The sequence below is a fragment of the Piliocolobus tephrosceles genome, chromosome 7, assembly GCF_002776525.5.
Source record: "Piliocolobus tephrosceles isolate RC106 chromosome 7, ASM277652v3, whole genome shotgun sequence".
Classification (NCBI taxonomy): domain Eukaryota; kingdom Metazoa; phylum Chordata; class Mammalia; order Primates; family Cercopithecidae; genus Piliocolobus; species Piliocolobus tephrosceles.
Window position 1 is genome coordinate 87,342,674 of NC_045440.1, and position 11,177 is coordinate 87,353,850.

General features: G+C 41.2%; 1 protein-coding gene across 3 annotated transcripts in view; it reads left to right on the forward strand.

Annotated features, from left to right (window-relative positions):
• The first annotated feature begins 2,955 nt into the window (after positions 1–2,955).
• Positions 2,956–11,177, forward strand: part of CPNE3 (copine 3) — a 49,370-nt gene continuing 41,148 nt past the window's right edge. The window contains exons 1-2 of one of the 3 annotated variants that reach the window (XM_023222857.3): positions 2,956–3,072; positions 3,986–4,023. The gene's annotated coding sequence lies outside the window, so the exon portion shown is untranslated. Of the gene's footprint in view, positions 3,105–3,198; positions 3,497–3,985; positions 4,024–11,177 lie in introns of those variants that run through there. The other 2 variants (XM_023222856.2, XM_023222858.1) reach the window with 2 other exon arrangements.

Sequence of the window (11,177 nt, forward strand, 5' to 3'; positions counted from 1 at the left end):
AAAAAAAAAAAAAAAAACAGAGAGAAAATACAGATGGAATTCAAAGCTCTGAGACTAAGGCTGGGCGTGGTGCCTCATGCCTATAATTCCAGCACTTTGAGAGACTGAGGCCAGTGGATTTCTTGAGCTCAGGAATTTGACACCAGCCTGGGCAACATGGTGAAACCCCATATCTACAAAAAGTACAAAAATCAGCCAGATGCCGTGGCTCATGCCTGTAGGTCCCAGCTACTTCAGGAGGCTGAGGCGGGAGGATCACTTTCGCCTGAGAGGTTGAAGCTGTGGTGAATCATGTTCGCACCACTGCGTCCCAGCCTGGGAGACAGCAAGAACCTGTCTCAAAAAAAAAAAAAAAGCTATAAGACAGGATGAGGTAATTAAAAATGTGACTGAAAGAGTGAAGATAGAAAGATGAGGATCAAAATACATAGGAGAAAGAATATTTTGTGAATATCTCATTCATTTTAACATGCATTTAACTCTCCACCAAGTGTTGTTTTATTTCTAGAACCTTGTTAGGCTTGGTATCTAATTCAACACATGTTAAATTAATGGGTGAATGAAGAAGAACAAAAGTAGAATGGGATTTAGACTCTAGTTAAGGAGAATGAATAAATACATTGAATAGCTATGGCACTATGTATTTAAATGATAGATTGCTGTCTGGATACTAAAAGTACAAAACTATCCCCTTGTCTCCACTCTTTCCCTATTTTAGTGGAAAGAAAAGTTTTGAAGGTTAGGTATGGATACTATATATTCTGGGAAATTTGAAATTTGCAATCCAATTAGTGGTGCCTGAGAACGTTCATTTACATATGAAGGCAGAATCAAAAATAGAGCCAGAAACCTTTAGTAAAAACAAAAACACTTCTAGTACCTCCCCAGTACACTTCAGCAACAAAGGCCTTGTTTCTGCACTTGCAGTTTGTTCTTGTCTTTTTGCCCCTGCTATCATTCCTGTGCCCCAGATATTTGCATAACTGGCTGCTTCCTATTTTTCAAATCTCAGGTCAAATACCATCTTAGAGAGCTCTTTTCTGATGCCCAGTCTAAATAAGCTCACACTATCCTCAAGTCCCTCTAACACATCACCCTGCCTTAACTTTCATCATGGCACTTCTGGCTGTCTGAAATCTCATTTTGTCTTTAACAACTAACTTATCATTCGACCTTCCTGTAGGATAGAAGTTCCTATCTGTCTTGCTCACAAGTATAGAACAATGAACATAGTAGGCAATCAGGATGTGTTTGCTGAATAAATAAATGAATCCTCACTGGCACTGACATGATTTTAAAAATGTTTAATTTGCAGGCCAGGTACGGTGGCTCACACCTGTAATCCCAGCACTCTGGGAGACCAAGGCTGGCAGATGACTTGAACTCAGGAGTTCAACACCAGCCTGGGCAACATAGTGAGACCCCATTTCTTAAAAATAAATAAAATAAAAATGTTTAGTTTGCATTTTTTGAATTAAAAGTTTTTACTTAGGAATGTCTATGTTTCTTCATTTGATACCCTTTCCATTTCTTCTGTAATTAAAAAAAATAAAACCCTTCACCCATTTTTCTATTGTGTGTGTGTGTGTTTTTTTTTCTTATCAATTTAAATGAACTTAAGAGGCCAGGCGTGGTGGCTTACGCCTGTAATTACAGCACTTTGGGAGGCCGAGATGGGTGGATTACCTGAAGTTGGGAGTTCAAGACCAGTCTGACTAACATGGAGAACCCCGTCTCTACTAAAAATACATAATTAGCTGGGCATGGTGGCAGGTGCCTATAATCCCAGCTACCCGGGAGGCTGAGGCAGGAGAATCGCTTGAACCCGGGAGACAGAGGTTACGGTGAGCTGAGATTGCGCCATTGCATTCCAGTTTGGGCAACAAGAGCGAAACTCCATCTCAAAAAAATAAAAATAAAAAATCAATGAACTTAAGATACTAACTCTGTCAGGTTTGGGACCAATATTTTTCCTAATGTGTTTTATTGATTTTGTCCCTGTTTCCTTGGGAAGAAGTTCTAAATTATCGAGCAGTCATGTATCAATATTTTCCATAGCGTTTTGTTTAGTTGCAGGCAGCATGGAGTAGCAAGCAGTCCAGCCTGCACTTTGAGGTTAGTTTACTTATAATCTGTGACTTCAGAAAAGTAGGCCAATTATTTAGCTTTCAAATCTCATGTTACTCAAATGCAGTTTTCATTTGTAAAATGGGGATACTGGCACCAAATACATCACAGAATCATGAGGATTAAAGGTAATGAAGGATATAAAATGTCCTTGGTAGTGTGCACATTAAGAATGCCCTAAATAAGCATATAAGCATGGTTAAGAGCTAAGATGTATTTCGCTATTTTCATGTTGATAATTTGTCTTAGCAACTTTTTTTTTTCTTTTTTGAGATAGGGTCTGTCTGTCACCCACGCTGGAGTGCAGAGGCACGAACATGGCGCACTGCAGCCTGAGCCCGTGGTCCCCCTGCCTCAGCCTCACGTGTAGCTAGGACCACAGTCGCATGCCTCCATGCCCAGCTATTTTTTTTTTTTACTTTTTGTAGCGGTGGAGGGGGTCTCATTTTTTTGCCCCAGGCTGGGCTGGTCTCCAACTCCTGGGCACAAGCCATCCTCCCACCTCTGCCTCCCAAAATGTTTGGATTACAGGTGTGAGCCACGGCGCCCAGTCTTCTCAGTTCAGATATGGTATAAATTTTCACAAATATTTAAATTATTTAATCCTTAAGGAATTTATTTTGGTGCACCAAACCACTTACCTTAAAGTCAGTTTTGCCTTTTCAGTAAGCGACTGGCCCCCAGAGTGGCCTTGAAGCGCCAGCCTACTGGCAGGGAGCGGACCTGCAGCCCAGAGTCAGCTCCCTGCAGATGGGCGGATCCTCGCGCAGGCTGTGCGGGGCGGGGCGCACACTGGACTCGCCCCCCCGCTCCCCGCCCCGTCCCGCCCCCTTGCTCTGCCAGTCCTGCCCTAGGTTCTCCTGAAGCTCTGCGGTCCCGGCAGCGCTCCCGACGCTGCTGGCCTGTTCTCCACCGTCGCTCGACTTCCACCTCTAAGACTCGCACGTGAGAGCGGGCCTCTCCCAGTTCCTGGGCCGGTGAGGCAGCAGCCCAGCAACCGTACCGCCCGGGGAAAAAGGAAAATCCTGGCCTGGAGAATCCAAGCCGGCAGGCTCCGTGCGGCAGGTCCCGCCGGGCCTTGGTGCTGGAAGTGCTCCGTAGCCGGGGATCGGCAGGTCGCGCGGGGGGCTCCCGAGCTAGGTCGCGGCCTGGCGGGGCCCAAGCACCGCTGGCGCCTCCTGGAGGAGCCCGGACTCGGGGCTCAGCTCTGGGCCGCAAGGCCCCGCCTGGGCCTGGCGCTCGCGCACCTGGGGCTAGTGATAGGCTGGGATCCACCCTCCTTCCCTGGGCGGAGAGGGTCGGGCTTGTGGCCCAGAGAAGGGTGACAGGCTCCGAAATCACTGCAGCACCACGCAGGGAGAGGGATAAGGTACCCACACCACGTCAGTGGTGAAGCCAATGCCCAGTTGAGCGGGGGGTGCGCGCTTCAGAACACCCGAGAAGCTGGCAGATGGGGTGGGAAGAGGTGATTCCTGATTTCAGAGTAAACAAGGAGGTTGTGAGAAGTAGTCTAGCAGCTCCCGTTTCTCCTCCAGCTTCAAGCTTCTTCTGTCTAGTGTTTTGGGTTCCCTATACCAGGATTGTGGAGGAAGCGCAGGGCCAGAACCCGTTGGGACCGAGCAGACCAACCGTTTATGCTGCGCTTAATGATCGTCTGCACTTTTTGCATATCCTTACCGTTTGTCTTTTTGAGGCCGCCTCTATAATGGATAATCAAATAGAGGGAAGGGCGGGATTGAATATTGTAACTATTGATTGCAATGTCCCACAACAACTGTGCTAGACAGTTTTTGTATGTTAGCTTATTTAACGCTCCCAAGCACTTATTGAAGTGATGTTACTCTGTTTCATTCTCCAGGAAACTCAGGTTGAATAACTCATCGGATTACACAACTGGTAAGTGGTAGCGTTAGGGTTTGGAATTCAAGTCCGTATGATTTTAAGGCACAGGCTTTATTGCTTAATGTAAAAGAACGTTATTCTTTGGGATAAGCCAGATACCTAGGTTTCAAATCTGTGCTATGAGGGCTGTTAGCTGTATGACCTTGGGCAGGATACTTCACCTTTTAGGGCCCGTTTCTGCATTTGTGAAATAGAGATAAAATGTCACAAGGTTGCTATGAGAATTAAATTAGATCCTATTGTAAAACATTTAGCAAAGTGGTTGGCACATAGTTAGTGGTAAGCTATATATAGTCACATATATCCTGATGTCATTAATTAAGGTTAGCAAAGTAGCTCTCTGTGTGTGCTGCCAGACAGAGCCAAACACAACTTGTACAAGCCTAGGACATAGGTAGAGGGAAACAGCAAAGGATGGGAAACGAAAAGGGAATGAAAACAGATGACACATATAATGGCAATTATAATGACACCAGTAGATGTCTCAGTCATTAGTCTGTGGTACCCAGGGCCATTTTTTGCCTTTGTGAGAATTTTTAAGAGGTCCGTTCCTTTTGGCTGATGAATTGGAAAAATACATCCCACTCTGAGCTGAAGAATTTCAAACTCTGGGACTGGATCATTTTGAGACTCTAGATGTGAGGGGGAGCTGAATTTTAGGACCTCACAGACCAAAAGGTGCCTGGCATAAACCCCGCAGTGAAGTCTGCAGTTCTCTTTTAGAATTTCTTCTCTCAGGTCTAGTCCCTGAAGAATGGGAAGGGAGAGGAGGCTCCAGTATGGGAGAAGCAAAAGAAGTGTTTGCCATTAAAGGTTGCATAATGACTGGACACCTCTTCTAATTTTATCTATAACTGTGAACAGTTTATAGACAATGGTCTTCATTTTCACATAAGTTTATGGCAACCTATTATACTTTTAAAATATTTTATTTTCTATGCTCTTTATGATGATATTACTGCTGCCCTGAGTATTTCCCTTGCAGCATCTGTTTCGGTACCTAGTTCATATTGTACTCCAACACCTATCAATTATTTTATTTACTTATTTATTTATTTTATAATAAAGATAAGGTCTTATTATGTTGCCCAGGCTGGTCTTGAATTCCTGGGCTCAAATGATCCTCCTGCCTTGGCTTCCCAAAGTGCTGGGGTTACAGGTGTGAGCCACCACACCCAGCCTTATCAATTCTTGGAATAGCTTTATCCATAGTTTTCTTTGCCCCCTTTATTTTTTGGTACTATCACTGGGCTTTTTTTCTTACTATTATTAGAGTTTTCTTTTTTTTCTCCTTTTCAAATGTTCTTTAGTCAGTGATTTATTATGCTAGAAAGTATGCCTGTTAGCAAAACTAAGAAAGTAAATGTTAGACGTGAAAAATGATTATATGTCATTTGACCTTCAAAGATTCATAATGCCACCACTGCTCACCAAAGCATGATCTTTCAGGTGGATCTTTTAGCAAGACTCAATGTCACTTCTATTGGTTGTACTCAATGACCTGCAGGAGTCCTAACTAGAGCATTCCTTTACTGTTCCCACCACTACCTTCACCCTACAATCTAGCTTCCTTCCCACCAATATTTTCCCTTCTTGTTTTTACTTGTGAGTGGGAATCATATTGGGGGTTTTTTTTGGAGAGACTGTTTATTCTTTTAATATAACAGCTTAGCAGTATGCAATCATAACTTTTTAAAAGACATTAAAATTCATCAGTATTATGGTCACATTTACCAATATGAATTAGGTGGATAGCATATTAGTAAGTGTCCTCATGAAAAAAATAGAAGGAAATACTACATATTGATTTTAGTAAATAATTTTGAAATGTCCTCTTGCAAATGGTTATATTGTATCTAGTTCCTGTGAAAATTACCAGAACAGCTGTGTGGTTTCTGCACACGTTGTTATCCGGCTATTTCACCTTCCCGGGCTTTTAGTTTACCATGCCTGTAGAATTTAAGGTGATGGTCAGTACTTGTTAAAAGAGGTATCTGCAACTGTAAAGAGGAACTTACTTATCTGTCCACATTTTCATGTTTATGTGTCAGAATTTTTTAAAAAGAAGTGAAAATTAAGACAAATACTTCCTGATGATATTGTCAAAACAATTTTATAAAATATGTAAAATTGCACCCCACCTTCAGTACTTCTTGCTCTCCTCCTTTATTGTTCCCTGTAACACTTACTGCCACCTAACATAGTATATATGTTACTTATTTGTCTTTATTGTTTTCTGCCTCCCTGCAGTGTAACTCACCTCTCCCTCATGGGAATGGTTGCCTGCTTTGTTTATTGTTGGCTCTCCAGCACCTTAGAACAGTGCCTGGCACACAGTAGGCAATCTATAATATTTGTTCAATAAGTGTTGAATGAATTAATAGTACTATTAAACTGCTCATGACTGGGAAATATAAAGGGATTTGCCCTAAAATTAAAAACAGCTGAAATGTATGTGTTAAGTAACCAGGACATGAATATTCTTGAAATCAGGAAATGTATAAACATCTCAACAATCTTTGCCCAATATACAAACTTTTTAAACCTTGGGAACCACGTGGTTGTAGTTGTTGCTGCTTTAAACTGAAGGCATTTTTATATGATTTGTTCACCGTGAACTAGAAAGGAGCACATAGTGATAAATTGTGAAGTGCTCAACTTACCCAATTAAATATACATGTTCCCCTACAAAGAGAAGGAAAGGAGTCAAATTTTAGAAAGCATGCATTTAGAGTTGGGGCATAGTGGACACCAGGGCAGGTGAGAGGTTCTGATGGCTGGTTCAACATCTGGGAAATTCCAGAAGGGGGAAAATTCTTAATGTGCTCTGAGGGAAATGAGAACCCCAGGAGACTTCAGTCTCCGCAGGTTGGTGTGCCTTAATATCAGATCCAGCCTGCCTGCTGCACAGCTGGCCAGCAGCTTTACTTAGGCCTTGTAATGAAAAACTTTTCAACTGAACACTTGGGATTTTCAGGTAGGGGATGCGGCTCTGATTTTCATTGAGGGTAAAAGATGATTCACTTTGTAGACATCTATTTCATAGCTAGCTTTGCCAACATGCATGTTGCATAAAGTGAGGCAATAGTGAGATGTTGCCACTGCTTCTTTTTTTCTTAAGCCAGTCAAATTTAGCAGTAGGGGATTGTATATCAATTTTAGTGACACTGATGTTAGTAACTTCTTATTTGTAACTTTTTAATTTTAATTTTATTTTTTTCTGCTTATGTAGCTAATAAGTTCTGATAACCCTTCTTTTTTAAAAAAAAATTTATTTATTTATATATGAGATGGGGCCTGATTCTGCCACCCAGGTTGGAGTGCAGCAGCTTGATCTCGGCTCACTGCAACCTCCACCTCCCAGGCTCAAGCAATACCACCTCAGCCCCCAGAATGACTGGCACCACAGGCACACCCCACCATGCCCGGCTAATTTTTGTATTTTTGTAGAGACAGGGTTTAGCCATGTTGTCCAGGCTGCTGTTGAACTCCTGAGCTCAAGCCATCTGCCTGCCTCAGTCTCCCAAGGTGCTGGGATTATAAGGATCAGCCACCATGCCTGGCCCAACCCTGCTTCTATTAATAACTTTTATTAATCCCTCACTAAATGAACCTATGATGAACTGTTCATTTGATGGGCTTGAAAATACAATCAGCGATACTTCTAAAATGTATATACAGTAACCAAGGGATTAGAAAAGTGGTATAACTTGAAACACATGTTAAGTAAACTTTGTAGCCAGTTATGAATCATGGAATAGAACAGTATCAGGATTTTCTAGAGAAATTAATGAAGGGTCCTTAGTTGAATGCTTACTTTGTAATGATAAAGACAAGGTAAAACTGCACCTACTTTTTATTTTTGAAGTTAGAGTGATAACGTATCAACCTTTTCATGTTAACTCCTGCTTTCCTCAGTTCTACGTGTCCAAGCATCAGCAATGGTATCACTATTTAGATTTTGCTCAAGATAGTTTAAGAATCTGGAAACTTTTTAAAGTGTGGCTAAAAGCTGATTTATTTTGCTGTCATGATAGATGCTAAGAGCTTAATAATGTGAGATTTCATGGATGCTAATAAAATTTATTTCCTTATTGTGCTGCATCTACTTAATAGACTGGGCCCTGTGTTTTGTTTGTTTATTTAAGTCATCTGAGCACTTAATAACAATTTTGAGCCAAGATACCTAACTAGTGGAGAAGTTTCTAGATACATTTTTTTTTCAGATATAGCTTTTTGTTTGTTTTGAGATGGAATTTGGCTCCTTTTGCCCAGGATGGAGTGCAGTGGCACGATCTTGACTCACCGCAACCTCTGCCTCCCTGGTTCAAGCAATTCTCCTGCCTCAGCCTCCTGGGTAGCTAGGATTACAGGTGGACGCCACCACGCCCAGCTAATGTTGTATTTTCAGTAGAGACAGGTTTTACCATGTTGGCCAGGATGGTCTTGAACTCCTGATCTCAGACGATCCGCCCACCTCGGCTTCCCAAAGTGCTCGGATTACAGGCACGAGCCACTATGCCTGGCTCCAGATATAGCTTTTTTGATAGAGATGGAGACTGAGTTTGGAAAACTTTATCCTTTTTCTTCCATTTCTCCTTTTTGTCCTTATAAATATTCTGATGTTTTCTACTCATTTTTAAAAATCCTTTAGTACCACTTCCTAAACAAGTTACATATTCACTGTAATTAAATCAGGGTCAGGGTACATTAATGGAAAAGACCTTAGTAATTACTTAGAGAAAGGGATTGACTCAACTCTTAGTTTTAACAGCTGAAGGCTGGACGCAGTGGCTCACGCCTGTATTCCCAGCACTTTGGGAGGCCAAGGTGGGCGAATTGCAGACAGATTACCTGAAGTCAGGAGTTCGAGACCAGCCTGGTCAACATGGTGAAACCCTGTCTCTACTAAAAATACAAAAATTAGCTGGGTGTGGTGGCGGTGCCTGTGATCTCAGCTACTCAGGAGGCTGAGGCAGGAGAATCATTTGAACCCAGGAGGCGGAGGTTGCAAGTGAGCCAAGATCACCATTGCACTCCAACCTGGGCGGCAAGAGTGAAGGTCCATCTCAAAAAAAAAAAAAAAAAAAAAGAATATTTAACAGCTGAAAAAACCTGAGGCCCAGAGAAGTGACATCAGTTGCCTAAATGCCCACCATTGTGGTGTGACTAACACAGAACCAGTCCCTTTCTTTTTTTTTTGGTTTTTCGAGATGGAGTCTTGCTTTGTCACCCAGGCTGGAGTGCAGTGGCACAATCTTTGCTCACTGTAGCTTCCACCTCCCGGGTTCAAGTGATTCTCCTGCCTCAGCCTCCCAAGTAGCCGGGACTACAGTGCACCATGCCCGACTAATTTTTATGTTTTTAGAAGACACAGGATTTCGCCATGTTGATCGGGCTGGTCTCAAATTCCTGACCTCAGGTGATCTGCCTGTGTTGGCCTCTGAAGTGCTGAGATTACAGGTGCGAGCCACCACGCCCAGCCCAGTCCATTTCTTTTGACACCTGATCCAGTGATTCTTCCTTTTTGTTTCTTTTTTGTTTTGTTTTATGTATGTTTGTGCTTGACCTTATTCCCTATATTCATTTCTAGTGTCCTGTGGTAGTGATTAATAAAATAAATCTGGGCATCACTTTCTTACTAAATACAGAACAAGGTTAGTTTAAATTCTTTTAATGTGAGTTTTTTACTCTCAGAGTCTGGGTATTAAGTGCAGTATATTCCTGAGAATAAGTGTTGCTGCTCTAAGATGATCTAACGGCACCTACGTACATGGTAGACCTGTGTGTGTAGAGACACACTAGCAAGGAGAACATGCTTTCTTAGTCTTAAGTAATTTACAATTTAATGGGTTATCTTGAAGAGGAACTGCTATGAGATAAATAAAGTATAAGCCATTCCAGTCCTTCCATTCTTTGGCAAGCTTTTGTTATTCTGGTTACATTTGTTTAAGAACCATATAACTAGTTTTAGCCTCAGTATTAATCTTGTAATTTTAAAGATATTATTTTATTAATTTGTATCAGGCTGAATATTACTTTTGATATAACAAGCCAAAAGGAAATTAATTAGAGAATATTGCTGTTATACTAAGTAACTATTTTTTGATATTGTTTTTAATTGAAAAATCATAATTGTGTGCATCTATGGAGTTTGTTTATTTTTACGAATACTGTTTTTACTTGACAGCTAAGTAACTATTAATTAGAGGCTTTAGTGCCCTGGAGGGATTTTGGCATAAAGGGGAAAATATGTGGACTTATGCTGTGGTGCAGACACTTAGTAGCTTTGTGATCCCATGTAAGTAATTTAACCTTTTTGAAGAAATTTGTATTTTTTTCCTAGTAGATATTATGCATTGTTTTGAAGATTAACAATGTGCTGAAAATTATCAACATATTCTGGGTCAATCAATTCAGACACTGGAGTGCCTTATATTAAAGTCATACCTGTGAGACATGGATCTTTCACGATGTAGTAATCATTATCCTGCGTAACTCACAGAGTTTTTGTAAGGTTCAGAAGATAATACATTATTTGGAAGCACTTTGAAATCTGTAAAAGAAATAATATCTATCTAGTTGTATAGAATTATTACCTATCTTTTCTTTCCCCTTATTCTTCTACTCCCCACTCTCTTATTGTCTACCCTTAAATGTAAGGGTGAAAAAGAAATCCAGTAGTCAGGAGCAATAAGATTGCACATTTTTTTATAATGGAGTATAGTTTTAATCGTCAGTAAAAGTAGAAATCTCTGGGGAGCTTCTTCAGCTCCAAGAGCACTAATTGTTCTCTGACTGTACCACACAATTTTATACTCTTGTATACTCTTTCTGTGTATACATAGTTAGCTAAGTAGCTAAGTATTTATTTCGTTTTTGCCTCCTCCCCAAACCCCACTTTTGGAACACCTAGAAAGTATTCAGTAAGTAATTGTTTTATGAATGGATCTCCCCAATTTGATTATAATGAGCTACAAGCTCTTCCGTTGCTGTATAATGTCCCTGCTGTCCTTAGCAAAATAATGGGTTTACAGTAACCTCATAATAAATACAGTTGCTAGTTTGCCCGGGGAACTCTCAGGAACTTAGCAGCCTTGGGATTTACAGCGGTATTACCTGCTCTGCCCCCCCCCCCCTTTTTTTTT